The sequence below is a fragment of the Macaca nemestrina genome, chromosome 9, assembly GCF_043159975.1.
Source record: "Macaca nemestrina isolate mMacNem1 chromosome 9, mMacNem.hap1, whole genome shotgun sequence".
Lineage (NCBI taxonomy): Eukaryota > Metazoa > Chordata > Mammalia > Primates > Cercopithecidae > Macaca > Macaca nemestrina.
The window spans coordinates 124,491,179-124,504,724 of record NC_092133.1 but is presented as its reverse complement, the minus strand read 5'-3'; the positions used below and the strand labels follow the sequence as shown (position 1 = coordinate 124,504,724).

Below are 13,546 nucleotides of genomic sequence, written 5' to 3'. Positions count from 1 at the left end.
CCATTTGTGGCTTCATTTAACTGCAAATGAGGTGAATATAAATTGTCAAAATGAAGGTTGACAAATTATGTCACCATTACCTTTAATAATTTCTGAACTAGAATATTGCAGTTTAATATTATTTGCTTCTTGGAACCGAAACTGAAATATCATGAACAACTTCAGCTCACATATACATAGAACTTTTAATGTTCAAAGCCTTTTTTATGTATTAATCTTCATTTGAACTTCAGAAGCCTTGAGAGTTAGGTGGGAAAGATATTATTAGTGCAGTCAACAGATGAAGCTGTCAACAAGAGTGGCTTAGGTTTTGTCAAAGTTCATAAAACTTGTACGGATAGAGTTGGTCCTAGAACAGAAGTTTTTTTTAATTATTATTATTATACTTTAAGTTCTGAGACACACATGCAGAACGTGCAGGTTTGTTACATAGGTTTACACATGCCATGGTTGTTTGCTGCACCCATCAACATTAGGTATGTCTCCTAATGCTATCCCTCCCCTAGCCCCCTAGCCCCTGACAGGCCCTGGTGTGTGATGTTCCCCTCCCTGTGTCCATGTGTTCTCATTAGAACTAAGTATTTTGATTTATGATCCAATGTTTTGCCCAAGCTACCATACCACTTCTTTTAAAACAAATTATTTCAACTTTTATTTTAGAATCAGCGGTACATGTGCAGGTTTCTTGTATAGTGTGATGGTGAAATTTGGGGTATGATTAGTCTTGTCAGCCAGATAGTGAGCATAGGACACAATAGATTTTTAGCCCTTTTCCTCCTCTCTCCCTCCCCACTCTAGTAGTCCCCAGTGCTTATTGTTCCCATGTTTATGTCCACGTTTACCCAGTGTTGAGCATCCACTTACAAGTGAGAATATGCAGTGTTTGGTTTTCTGTTCCTGCATTAATTCACTTAGAATTATGGCCTCCACCTGCATCCATGTTGGTGCGAAGGACTTGATTTCATTCTTTTTTTAAGACTGTGTAGTATTCCATGGTGTATATGTAACAGATTTTCTTTATTCAGTCCACCACTGATGGGCGCCTGGATTGATTCCATGTCTTTGTATTGTGACTCGTCCTGCGATGAACATAGGAATGCGTGTATCTTTTTGGGAGAAAGATTTATTTTCCTTTGGTTATATACCTAATAATGAAATTGCTGGGTCAAATGTAATTCTGCTTTGAGTTCTTTCAGAGTCTTCAAACTCCCTTCCACAGTGGCTGAACTAATTTACATTCCCACCAGCAGTGTGTAAGCTTTACCTTTTCTCGGTAACCTCACCAACATCTGTTATTTTTTGACTTTTTAATAATGGCCATTTTGACTAATGTAAGATAGAATCTCACTGTGGTTTTGATTTGCATTTCTCTGATGATTAGTGAGACAGAGAATTTCTTTCATTTGTTTGTTGGCTGCTTGTTTGTCTTCTTTTAGAAAAGTGTCTGTTCATGTCCTTTGCCCACTTTTTTTTTTTTTTTTTTTTTTTTTGAGACGGAGTCTCACACTGTGGCCCAGGCTGGAGTGCAGTGGCGCGATCTCGGCTCACTGCAAGCTCCGCCTCCCAGGTTCCCGCCATTCTCCTGCCTCAGCCTCCCGAGTAGCTGGGACTACAGGCGCCCGCCACCGCGCCCGGCTAATTTTTTGTATTTTTAGTAGAGACGGGGTTTCACTGTGGTCTCGATCTCCTGACCTTGTGATCCGCCCGCCTCGGCCTCCCAAAGTGCTGGGATTACAGGCTTGAGCCACCGCGCCCGGCCTCTTTGCCCACTTTTTAATGGTGTTGTTTTTGCTTGTTGAATTGACTAAATTCTTTATGGATTCATGAAGTGTGACCTTTGTTGTATGTGTAGTCTGTGACTATTTTCTCCCGTTTTGTAGGTTTTCTGTTTACTCTGTTGAGAGGTTATTTTTTGTTGTTTGTTTGTTTTTTCTGTGCAGAACTCTTTAGTTTAATTAGATCCCACTTGTCAATTTTTGGTTTCATTTCAATTGCTTTTGATGATTTAGTCATAAATTCCTTGCCAGGGCTGTTGTGAAAAATTCAGTTTCCTTGGTTTTCTTCTAGAATTTTTATAGTTTTAGGTCTTGCCTTTTAAGTCTTTAATCCGTCCTGAGTTTGTATTTATATATGATAAAAGGTATAGTTCCAGCTTCATTCTCCTGCATATACCCTACCACTTTTGTGTATAAATGAATCTTAAAAAAAAAAACTTAATATTTTTACCACAAAGAGATGACAAGTGTTTGAGATATGATAAGTGTTAACTTTGATTTGATCAGTACTATAATATATATATATATATTAAAACATTACACTATACCCCATAAATATGACAATTAATGTGTCGGTTGAAAACAAAACTTATTCTCTATAGACATAGATGGCCTTTTAAAATCACATGACTATACTTTCAATTTTGGATTATTTATTATATACATTATTATATGAACAAGGAAAAATACTTTGCTACTCTGGAATTCTGTATTTGTTAATATTTATCTTTACCTTATGAATATTTTCTGCTGTTGTTTTAGTTATTTCTGTATCAAATGCTTGTACATTTTCTTCATTGTCATTTTCAATTAAATATCACACAAACATATAAGGTTAACAGAGCACACATAATGCTTTTGAATTTTATTTGTAATGTCACTAGTGTATCTCTTTCCTAGAGATATAGTTTAGTGTAATTTTTCAGAATTCAAAGTATCATTTTATTTCTGGCTAAATATTTCGTGAGCTCTTTGTATTTAAGCTCTAAAGTTGTGCATATTTCTAGGAATTTCTCTCTGTATGAGGGAAAGTATGCTGATTTACCAAGGGAATCAGAAACATATTAAAAATGTACTGTCTTGGTAGTTCTTCTGTTTCAAACCTAAAGGCCAAAGTAATCATGAGCCTTTGGAGGATAAGTTGTACCAGAAGGTGCTTTTTGGTGAATGATTGCAAAATCTCTTGTTCTTTTTTTTTTAGATTTGAGTGGGCATATTCATACCAGTAATATTAGAGCAAGAAAGCTGAATTAGTTCCAAATAATGCCCAGGAATAAAACTTTTTCAGCTGCTGGTACAAACAAAGAAATTAGAATAAACCTGATTTTGGCATTGGTTGCCATTACATGAGAATTATCTCTTTTAACATAGCATTGCTAATTTTTTTTTGAAGTTCAACTGTGTTTCCAGTCTACTGGTCTTAAATGTTATGTTTTAGTTATAAAGTGACTGGAATCTGCCATAGGAATTATGAGTGGTGTTATTATATTTATATGCTATAAACTTTGATGCCCTAATTAGACCCAGAAGAAGAGAAAGACAAAAGAATCTCCATAGCAACTGATTTCAAAAGTTTGGCTGGCAACCAACCATGTATTTGGGTTTAAATTCCATAGTCTCCTTTCTTTGTTTTGTTTTGTTTTGAGAATTCTAAGTAAAGCTTGAACACATATCACAACTCTAAGAAGGCTTTGAAAATCTGATTAGGTAGAAATATACCATCTAGGAACAGCAGAAGGAATGAAAGAAATCAACTCCTTTTAAAGATACAAGACGTTTCATGGAGAAAAAAATATTTTTTATTACTATACTTTAAGTTCTGGGGTACATGTGCAGAACGTGCAGGTTTTGTTACATAGATATACACGTGTCATGATGGTTTGCTGCACCCATCAACCTGTCATCTACATTAGGTATTTCTCCTAATGCTATCCCTCCCCTAGCCCCCCACCCTCCGACAGCCAATAATAGGCAAACAGAGAGCCAAATCATGAGTGAACTCCCGTTCACAATTGCTACAAAGTGAATAAAATACCTAGAAATCCTTTGTAATATAAACGTGTACATCCTGCTTTAATTATCTGTAGATCAATGTAGACTCTGAAAGCAAAATCTATAAAGTAATTTTAAAAAAATAATCTGAATATCACTTCTGTAATACAGGATGTAGTCAAAGTGATTTGTGTATCTAGGAACTCTAAAATCTTATTTGAATATAATCATGCCATTGATACAGAGACTTCTTTCAGAAACAACCATTTTATTAGTTTCCAAATACATTCTAATTAGCTTATTTACTGATGAGTCACAATTCAAAGTACTTCAGGCATTCTCAAAATGTTTTAATTTTGTGCTATGGTAAGGATGCAATAGAATTGACCAGCATAGTCAGTGATCTATACCTAATGGGCATATGTAACGCAATTTACCAGCTTCAGATATATATGATTTTCAAGCACACACAGAACATTTAGCAAGGAACAAAAAAGGGTTATAATTTTAAATGATAAGGCAATGTTTAGGAAACTCCCATTGTTTAGGAGAAAGACACTTTAAATAGCCCATGTCCCCCTCTTAAATCACATTAAATTAAAAAATGTTTTGAAACAGAAATAACAATAATATTGCATGGAATAAACTATGCGCTTTTTCTAAGCCAGTAGATAGAGAAAAATATATTGCCTTAAAAATTTATATTAGAAACCAGTTAGGTAATGGCACAAATTAATGAAATAGAACACAACTCTAAGATGGAGGACTTCAGAAGACCAATAAATTTTCAAAACCCTGCCAAGAATAAAGAAAATAAAGACAAAACTGTTTAATTAATATATATTTATTGGGCAGTTGCTATATGACAAGCAATGTTTGAGACACCTAGTATACATCATTAAATGAAACAGAAAAAATATCATGTTCTTCTTGAGCATGTACTTTTGTGTTAAACAGAAAATATATATTTTGTGTGTATATATATTACACAAAATATATTGTGTGTGTTTATTTGTATATATAATACACAAACTTATACTTTTGTATATGTAAGTAAACTTTCATACTTACATATGTGTATATAAACGTGTATTTGTACATGCTTACATGTACAAATATAATATATATGTATAGGTACATGCTTACATATGTGTATATAAGTACAAATATAATATGTGTATAGGTACATGCTTACATATGTGTATATAAGTAAGTTACACAGCTTGTTAAGTAATAGGTACATACTTACATATGTGTATGTAAAATTACACAGCTCGTTAAGAGGTGATCAGTACTATGATAAAAAGATAAAACATAAGAAATCATAAGATGGGAGGATGGCAAATTAAAATATTAAGTATCATGGTAAGGACAGGCCTAGATGAGAAGGTATTTAAGCAAATTTTTGAAGGAAGTCTGGGACCTGCTGCTTTCCTTTTTAAGCTTTTTAATTATAGCCATCCTAGGGAGTATGAAGTGTAATCTCATGGTGGTTTTGATTTGCATTTCCCTAATGATGAATGATGTTGAACATCTTTTTTTGATCTTATGGGTCATTTGTGTATCTTTTTTGGAGAAATGTCTATTTTGCCCAATTTTTTTCACAGAATTATCTTTTGTTGAGTTATAGGAGTTCTTTAGAATTCTAAATCTTAAATCATTATCAAATATGCAGTTTGCATATATTCATTATCATTTTGTAGGTTGTCTTTTTTCATGTTTATTTTTAATACCTTTAGTTTTATAGCAATTTTAGGTTTACAACAAACTGAGTAGAAAGTACAGTTATCAACTGGGTGCGGTGGCTCACGCCTGTAATCCCAGCACTTTGGGAGGCCAGGGCGGGCGGATCATGAGGTCAGGAGATCAAGACCATCCTGGCTAACATAGTGAAACCCCGTCTCTTCTAAAAATACAAAAAATTAGCTGGGCGTGGTGGCACGCGCTTGTAGTCCCAGCTACTCAGGAGGCTGAGGCAGGGGAATTGTTTGAACCCAGGAGGCGGAGGTTGCAGTGAGCTGAGATCGTGCCACTACACTCCAGTCTGGTGACAGCAAGATTCCGTCAAAAAAAAAAAAAAAAAAAAAGAAAGAAAGAACGAACAAACGAACGAACATATACCCCTTATTTCCATATACCCACAGCCTTCCCCATACAAGAGTGGTACATTTTCTACACTCGATAAACCTAAAATGACACATCATTAACACTCCATAGTTTACATTAGGTCTCACTCTTGGTGCTGTACATTCTGTGGGTTATAACAAATGTATAATAACATGTATCGACTATCATAGTATCCTACAGAGTCATTTCATTGCCTTCAAAATCATCTATGCTCCGCCTGTTCATTCCTCTCCACCCTTAAACAGCTGGCAACTGATTTTGATCCTGTCTGCATAGTTTTGTCTTTTCTAGAATGTCATGTAGTTGAAATCACACAGCATGTAGCCTTTTCAAATGTCCTTTTTTCACTTGATAATAGACATGAAAACTCATTGCTTTTTACAGCTGGATAATATTCTGTTGTCTGAATAGGCCACAGTTTATTTGTCCATTCGCTCACTGAGGGGCATCTTGGTTGCTTCCAATTTTGGCAATTATGAATAAAGCTGCTGTAAGCATGCATGTGCAGGTTCTTGTGTGGACATAAGTTTTTAACTCCTTTGGGAAAATATCAGGGACTAAGTTTGCAGGGTTATATGGTAAGGTATGTTTAGTTTTGCAAGGAACTGCCAAACTGTTTTCCAAAGTGACTGTACCATTTTGCATTCACAGCATCAATGAATGGCAATTTCTGTCACTCCATATCTTTGCCAGCACTTGATGTTTTCAGCTTTTTTAAATTTTTGCTATCTTAATGGGTATTTAGTGGTATGCCACTTTTTAAAATTTGCAATTTCCTGATGACATATGATGTTGAGCTTCGTTTCATTTGCTTACTTGCCATTGTATGTCTTCTTTGATGAGGTATCTGTTCAGATCTTCTGTCCGTTTATTAATTAGGTTGTTTGTTTTTGAGTTTTGAGTGTTCTTTGTATGTTTTGGATAATAATTTTTTCTCAGATGTGTCTTTCACTTATTTTCTTTCAGTTTGTGACTAGTCTTCTACTGGTAATTTGCTTTACGGTGTCTTTCAGAAAGCATCACTTCTAAAATTTAAGAAAGTCCAACTTACCAATTACTTGTTTCATGAATTGTGCCATTGGTGTTGTATTTAAAAAACTATCACTATAGCAAAAGATCATCTAGATATTCTCAGATGTTATTTGCCAGCATTTTTATAGTTTCGCATTTTATATTCATGTCTATTATCCATTTTGAGTTAATTTTTGTGGAGAATATAAACTTATAAACTCTGTGTCTAGATTCATTGTTTTGCATGTAGACGTTCAGTTTTTCCAGCGCCATTTACTAAAAAGACTCTTCTTTCTCCATTGACTTGTTTTTGTTGTTTTTCAAATATCAATAACTATATTTTTGTTCATCTGTTTCTGGGCTCTGTATTGTGTTTGATTCATCTATTTGTATATTCTTTTGCCAATGTTTCATTGTCTTGATTACTGAAACTTTATTGTAAGGCCTGGGGTCAGGTAGTATTAGCTGTCTTCTTTTGTTTTATTTTTACTATTGTCTTGACTATTCTGAATCTTTTGCCTCTCTATGCAAGCCTTAGGATTGTTTGTCAATATCCACAAAATAACTTGCTGGGATTTTATTGGGATTGCATTGTATTTAAAGGTCAAATTGGGAAGAATTGATATCTTGACAACCTTGACCATTTCTATTGATGAACATGAATTAACTCTCCATTTATTTAGTTATTCTTTGATATATTTTATCATAGTTTAATAGTTTTCCTCATATACATCGTACATCTGGCAGGGTGCAGTGGCTCACCCCTGTAATGCCAGCATTTTGGGAGGCTGAGGCAGATGGATACACTGAGGTCTGGAGTTTGAGACTAGCCTGGCCAACATGACGAAACCTCATCTCTACTAGAATTACAAAAAATATAGCTGGATGTGGTGGCAGATGCCTGTAATCCCAGCTACTCAGGAGGCTGAGACAGGAGAATCACTTGAACCCAGGAGGCAGAGGTTGTAGTGAGCCAAGATCGTGCCACTGCACTCCATCCTGGGTGGCAGAGCGAGACTCCACCTCAGAAAAAAACAAATAAAATAAAAATAAATCTTAAATCTACTTTGTTAGACATATACCTAAGTATTTCATTTCTGCGGAGAGAGAGTGCTAATATAAATGTTATCATGTTTTTAATTTCAAATTCCACTTGTTCACTGTTGATATATAGGAAAGCAATTGACTTTTGTGTATTAATCATGTATCCTGCAAACCCCTGTAATTGCTTATTAGTTCCAGAATATTTTTGTCTTTTAGAATTTACATAGGTAATTATGCCATATGTGACGAAAGACAGTTTTGTATCTTCCTTCCTAATTTGTGTAACTTTTACTTCCTTTTCTTGTTTTATTGCATGAGTTAGGACTGTCAGTGTGATGTTGAAAAGGAGTTGTGAGAGGGAACATCTTTGTCTTGCTCCTGATATTAGCAAAAATGCGTCTAGCTTTTCACCATTAAATGTAGTTTTAGCTGTAGGTTTTTTTGTAGTTGTTCTTTAAGAAGTTGAGAAAGTTTTCCTCTATTTCTCGTTTGCTGAGAGTTTTTATCATGAATGGTGTCGGATTTTGTCAGATGCTTTTTCTTCATGTATTGATATGATTATATGATTTTTCGTCTTTAGCTTGTTGATGTGATGGATTACATTATTTGGTTTTCGAATGTTGAGCCAGCCTTACAAACCTGGAACAAACCCCATTTGGCTATGCCATGTAGTTATTTTTAGACATCGTTGGATTTGATTTGCTAATATTTTATTGAATATTTTCAGATCTATGTTCATGAGAAATGTTGCTCTTTAGTTCTTGTTTCTTACAAGTTTTTGTCTGGTTTTGGTATTAGAAGTAATACTGGCTTCAAACAATGAATGAGAAAATATTCCCACTGCTTCTATCTTCTATAAGAAATTGTGGAGAATCTTCCTACCATTTTTAGGTTGCTGTCTTCTTGATTCAGCATTTGCTTGCTTGTTGTAATCTTTTGACTGCTTTCCAGAGTTCTGACCACATTGATTCTGACATTTTCTGCTTGCATTTTGATGTGTCTGTGGCTGAACGGAGCTTAGAGCTGCCTCTTCACCAGTTTGCTGATGTGACTTCTGCTTTTGCAAGAGACTCCCCACCTGCAAGGTCTGCAGTTCATGTTGCTTCTCACCCACTGTAAAATTCTCTGTGAGATGTGCCTTTTTCTCTAAATTTAATCACAGTTTTTTTTGATGTCTCAGATTTTTGTAAAACCATAACAAAATAAACCATAAAAAATATCACCTCCCACCATGTCTCTCCCTGACATGTGGGGATTACAATTTGAGATGAGATTTGGGTGGGGACAAAGAGCCAAATCATTTCATAGTAGGTATATATATTTATGGGGTACATGAGATGTTTGAATACAGGCATGCAATGTGAAATAAGCACCTCATGGACAATGGGGTGTCCATCTCCTCAAGCATTTATCCTTTGAATTACAAGCAATTCACTTGTACTCTTTAAGTTATTTTAAAATGTAAAACTAAGATATTACTGATTATAGGCACCCTGATGTGCTATTAAATAGTAACTCTTATTAATTCTTTCTAACTATATACACACACACACGTACATATATATACATATTTACACAATATATATATAGCTACATATATACTATATGCTAGTATATACATATACTAGTTATATACTATATATAAAACTTTGTGTATATATAGTTAGAATGAATTAATAAGACCTACTACTTAATAGCACATCAGGGTGACTATATATATATATATATAGTGTACTTGTGTGTGTATGTATATATACACATATACATACATACATACACACACACATACCTAGGAGGATGTTTTTCCTGTCAAAAGTCTGAAAAACAGTCTCCAGCTCTACACTTGGTTTGGACTTTATCCCAAGGCCATGCTTTCATGATGGAGCCCTGGGTTTGGTCTTTTCTGGAAGATATGTTTTAGCATTCCACTATTTAAATGATCAATTAAAGTTTCTACTTCCGAGGTTTAAAATCTCCGAATTTCTGACCTCTCTCCTTGCCTTCTTAAATGTGTTTACTAGCTTATCAGTTCTTTCCTGAGCTTATATTTTTCTTGTGGCATCATATCAAATACATCAAGTAGTAACCAATTCATGTTTTCAACATTTTGCCCGGAAAACTCCTCACACAAATTTGTAATGTAATTATATACATATTCAGCTTTCCACAATATCTTGGGCACTAGGTTTATCAAATGTTTTGATGTTACATAATATAAATCTCAATTTTTTCAGTCTCCTGTAACAATTCCTTTATTGCCTGCCATCCTGGTCATTGCTACAAATTTTAGGTAATTTTTATGTCAGCACTCCATTAAAGTACTAATTTCTGTATAAGTTATCTGTATCATGATAATGCTGTGTAACAATCTACAGCAAAAATCATTGTCAATTTAAAAACCATTTCTTATTTTCACCCTGTAATGGTGAGGTTCTATGATTTGTTTTCTTAACTTTTAAATTTCTAAATTTTGTAGGTACATAGTATGTGTTATATTAGTTCATTCTCACACTGCTATAAAGACATATTTGAGACTGGGTAATTTATAAATAAAAGAGGTTTAACTGACTTACAGTTCCACATGGCTGGGGAGGCCTCAGGAAACTGACAATTACAGTGGAAAGTGTAGGGGAAGCAAGGAATGTCTTCCATGGAAGCAGAAGAGAGAGAGCGAGAGAGTGAGTGCTTTACTTTTAAACCATTAGATCTCCTGAGAACTCGCTCACTATCATAAGAACAGCATGGGGGAAACTGTCCTCATGATCTAATTACCTCCCTCCAGGTCCCTCTCTGACACATGGAGATTACAATTTGAGATGACATTTGGGTGGGGATAAAGATCCAAACCATTTCATAGTAGGTGTCTATATCTATGGGTTACATAAGATGTTTTGATTCAGGCATGCCATGAAAAATAATCAGATTCCAGAGAATGGGGTATCCACCTTCTCAAACATTTATCCTATGTGTTACAATCTATTTACACTCTTTTGCCTATTTTAAAATGTAAAATTAATTTATCATTGACTATCGTCAATTTGATGTGCTATGAAATAGTAGGTCTTATTCATTCTTTCTAACTTTTTTTTTTTGTACCCATTAACACTCCCAAAAGGTTCTGTGATTTGGGTTAACCTTAGCAGGGCTTAGTTGTAAGGTGTGGGTGGAGTTCATGCCTGAGCCAGCAGCTACGTAAGTCATGTTCTTTGAGCAGAAAATAGAAGGAAAAAGGCACAAATCCAGACATGAAAGTAAATGTTTATTCTCTGCCTGTGTCATGTCTCTAAATATTTCATTGGCCATAGAAAGTCACAAATCCATTTCCAAAATCAATGGGATAGAAAAGTGTACTCTGCCTAGATTGGGAGGATGAGGGGAAAGAACATTAAAAAAAAAATCAACCAAACTCTTATACTCAGTCACTTACTAGCAGTCTTTCACAATTATTACAGATATGTTTAAACACAGGTTATTTTCCACTGGATGAAATGTGCCTCAAAATATTATTACTTTTTACGTCATAGCAGAGCAAAATTAAATATTGCTAAAGAATTAAACTTACTTCCAATCAGATTTTGGTCTAGAGAGCATCAGCATCTTTGCTAGCATTGAGGCCCCATCTGAGACTCACGAAATCATAAACTTCTTGTTAGCAAGTTCCTCAGGTGATTCATATGTGTAAAATTTGAAAAGTGTTGCTCTCGATAATACAACAATTTCACAAAGCTTTCTGGTGGAAGAGGGAGCTGTTATTGTACTCTTTAGTTCCTTGTCAACATAAGCAAATATCTGTTGGTTTTAATATTCGATATTTTTTAACCATTAGCAATAATTTGTGTTTTATTTTGTACATCTTTCTTTCTATATTTTTTACCACTTTCTCTCTGGTTTTATTAATTGAATAGACTGAAATATATTCAAGTCAAGACATAGTTCATATACGTGTGTTTGCCTTCTAATATAACTTATTGAAGATTTTGAGAAACTTGTAAAAATGAGCATTCATTCAGCAAGTGTTTATTATGATATTTCTGGTATTTTTTCTAATTTCTTGGAGTAATGAAATGAACAATACATATATATGTCCTGCTGTCATGGAGTTTCCATTCTGACTGTTGGTGGTGGGTGGGACACAAACATCAAAGAAAATAAGTAAATTAACACTATATATATACACACACACACACACATATACACATACATGTATCTGTATTTATACACACACACACACACACACACACACACACACACACACACACACACACATTACAGTGATTAGTGGTCCAGCAAAAAGTACGGAAAAGTAAAGCAAAATGCTTGGGGTGGTGGCTTACAATTTTAAATAGGCACTTATAGAAATTCTCATTGAGAAATTAATATTTGACCAAAGAATGAAAAATGATGAATCAAGCCAAAGGATATATGATGTAATTGAAGGAATTTAAAAAATCAATGAAATATTTTAAAAGCCAAGAATAATTAAAACAGCCCCTTTTATGTCATCACTATGTCAATAACAATGTCCTTTGGGTTCTATAAATGCATAAGGAGAATTTAACTACCCACTTTATCCCTCAGGATGCTTTTATTTACTTAGTTTTTTGAGTTGATGTGTTTACATCTTGACTGCCCTCTTTTAATTGTTATGGCATATGACTATATAGCATTCTCTAATTTCCAAGGAAACAGATGAATTCTGGTGGAGAAGGGATTATGATTTTAAGGTGTAATTGTTAGTTTTGCAGTGAGGTTATATTACATGTATTATTTATTTATTATAGTAAGGTCGACGTTCCATCTGAAACTTTTTATGTTTTCATAATTAGTGTTCAGTTGTGGCAAAAATGAATTTCACAGTGTACACTGCCTCTGGGCTAGGGAGTACACCAGTGTGCATTATCCTGGATACTGAAAACCACTGACCTGGGTAATTACTTCGTTCTTAGTCAATAACCATTTAAAATCTAAGAAAGCATTTTATAATTAACACTCACATTATCTGACATATTACTACCAGATTTCCTTTTCATTTATTTATTTGGTAAACATTAGGCACCCCCAACAGAAGTGGCCCTAGGGCAAAAACAAAGAAAAACAAGATATGGTCTGAATAATTGTAGAGCTTCTTGTATAGTAAAAGAGATACATAAATAAGCATTTGCATTTCTTGAGAGTTAGAGAAAGTGCCAAGTATTTTTGGAGGGGTGAAATGAAGATAATTTGGTCGTATATAAATACTAATCCCAACGTAGGTTTTCATAAAAGTAACACACTGCTTTGAAAACAACCAGTGTGTTTTCAGAGTTGTTATTAAGCATGGACTGAGAATAGCTTTTGTTTTCTTTGAGAAATTATGTTGGAAAGTAGGTCAGATATCATGATGTTATTAAGGCAGGCTTTCTGGGAAGGATCCGCTGTCCTGACCTTGAGGAATTCATTAGATCCGGCTGCAGCTGAGTGACGGGAGCTAAGACCACATTCATCGTCTTTCCAAAATTACCAACAGTGGTCCCTCCTCTTACTATCACAGTGTCTTAAGTGGCAAGTGTTAGGATAATATTTTCCAGATTATAAACCCAGGTCGTCGACAGAGAAGA

General features: G+C 34.6%; 1 protein-coding gene across 4 annotated transcripts in view; it reads left to right on the top strand.

Moving 5' to 3' along the window:
- Positions 1-13,546, top strand: part of LOC105488276 (MAM and LDL receptor class A domain containing 1) — a 1,027,522-nt gene that overhangs the window by 583,333 nt on the left and 430,643 nt on the right. The gene's annotated exons all lie outside the window — the stretch shown is intronic.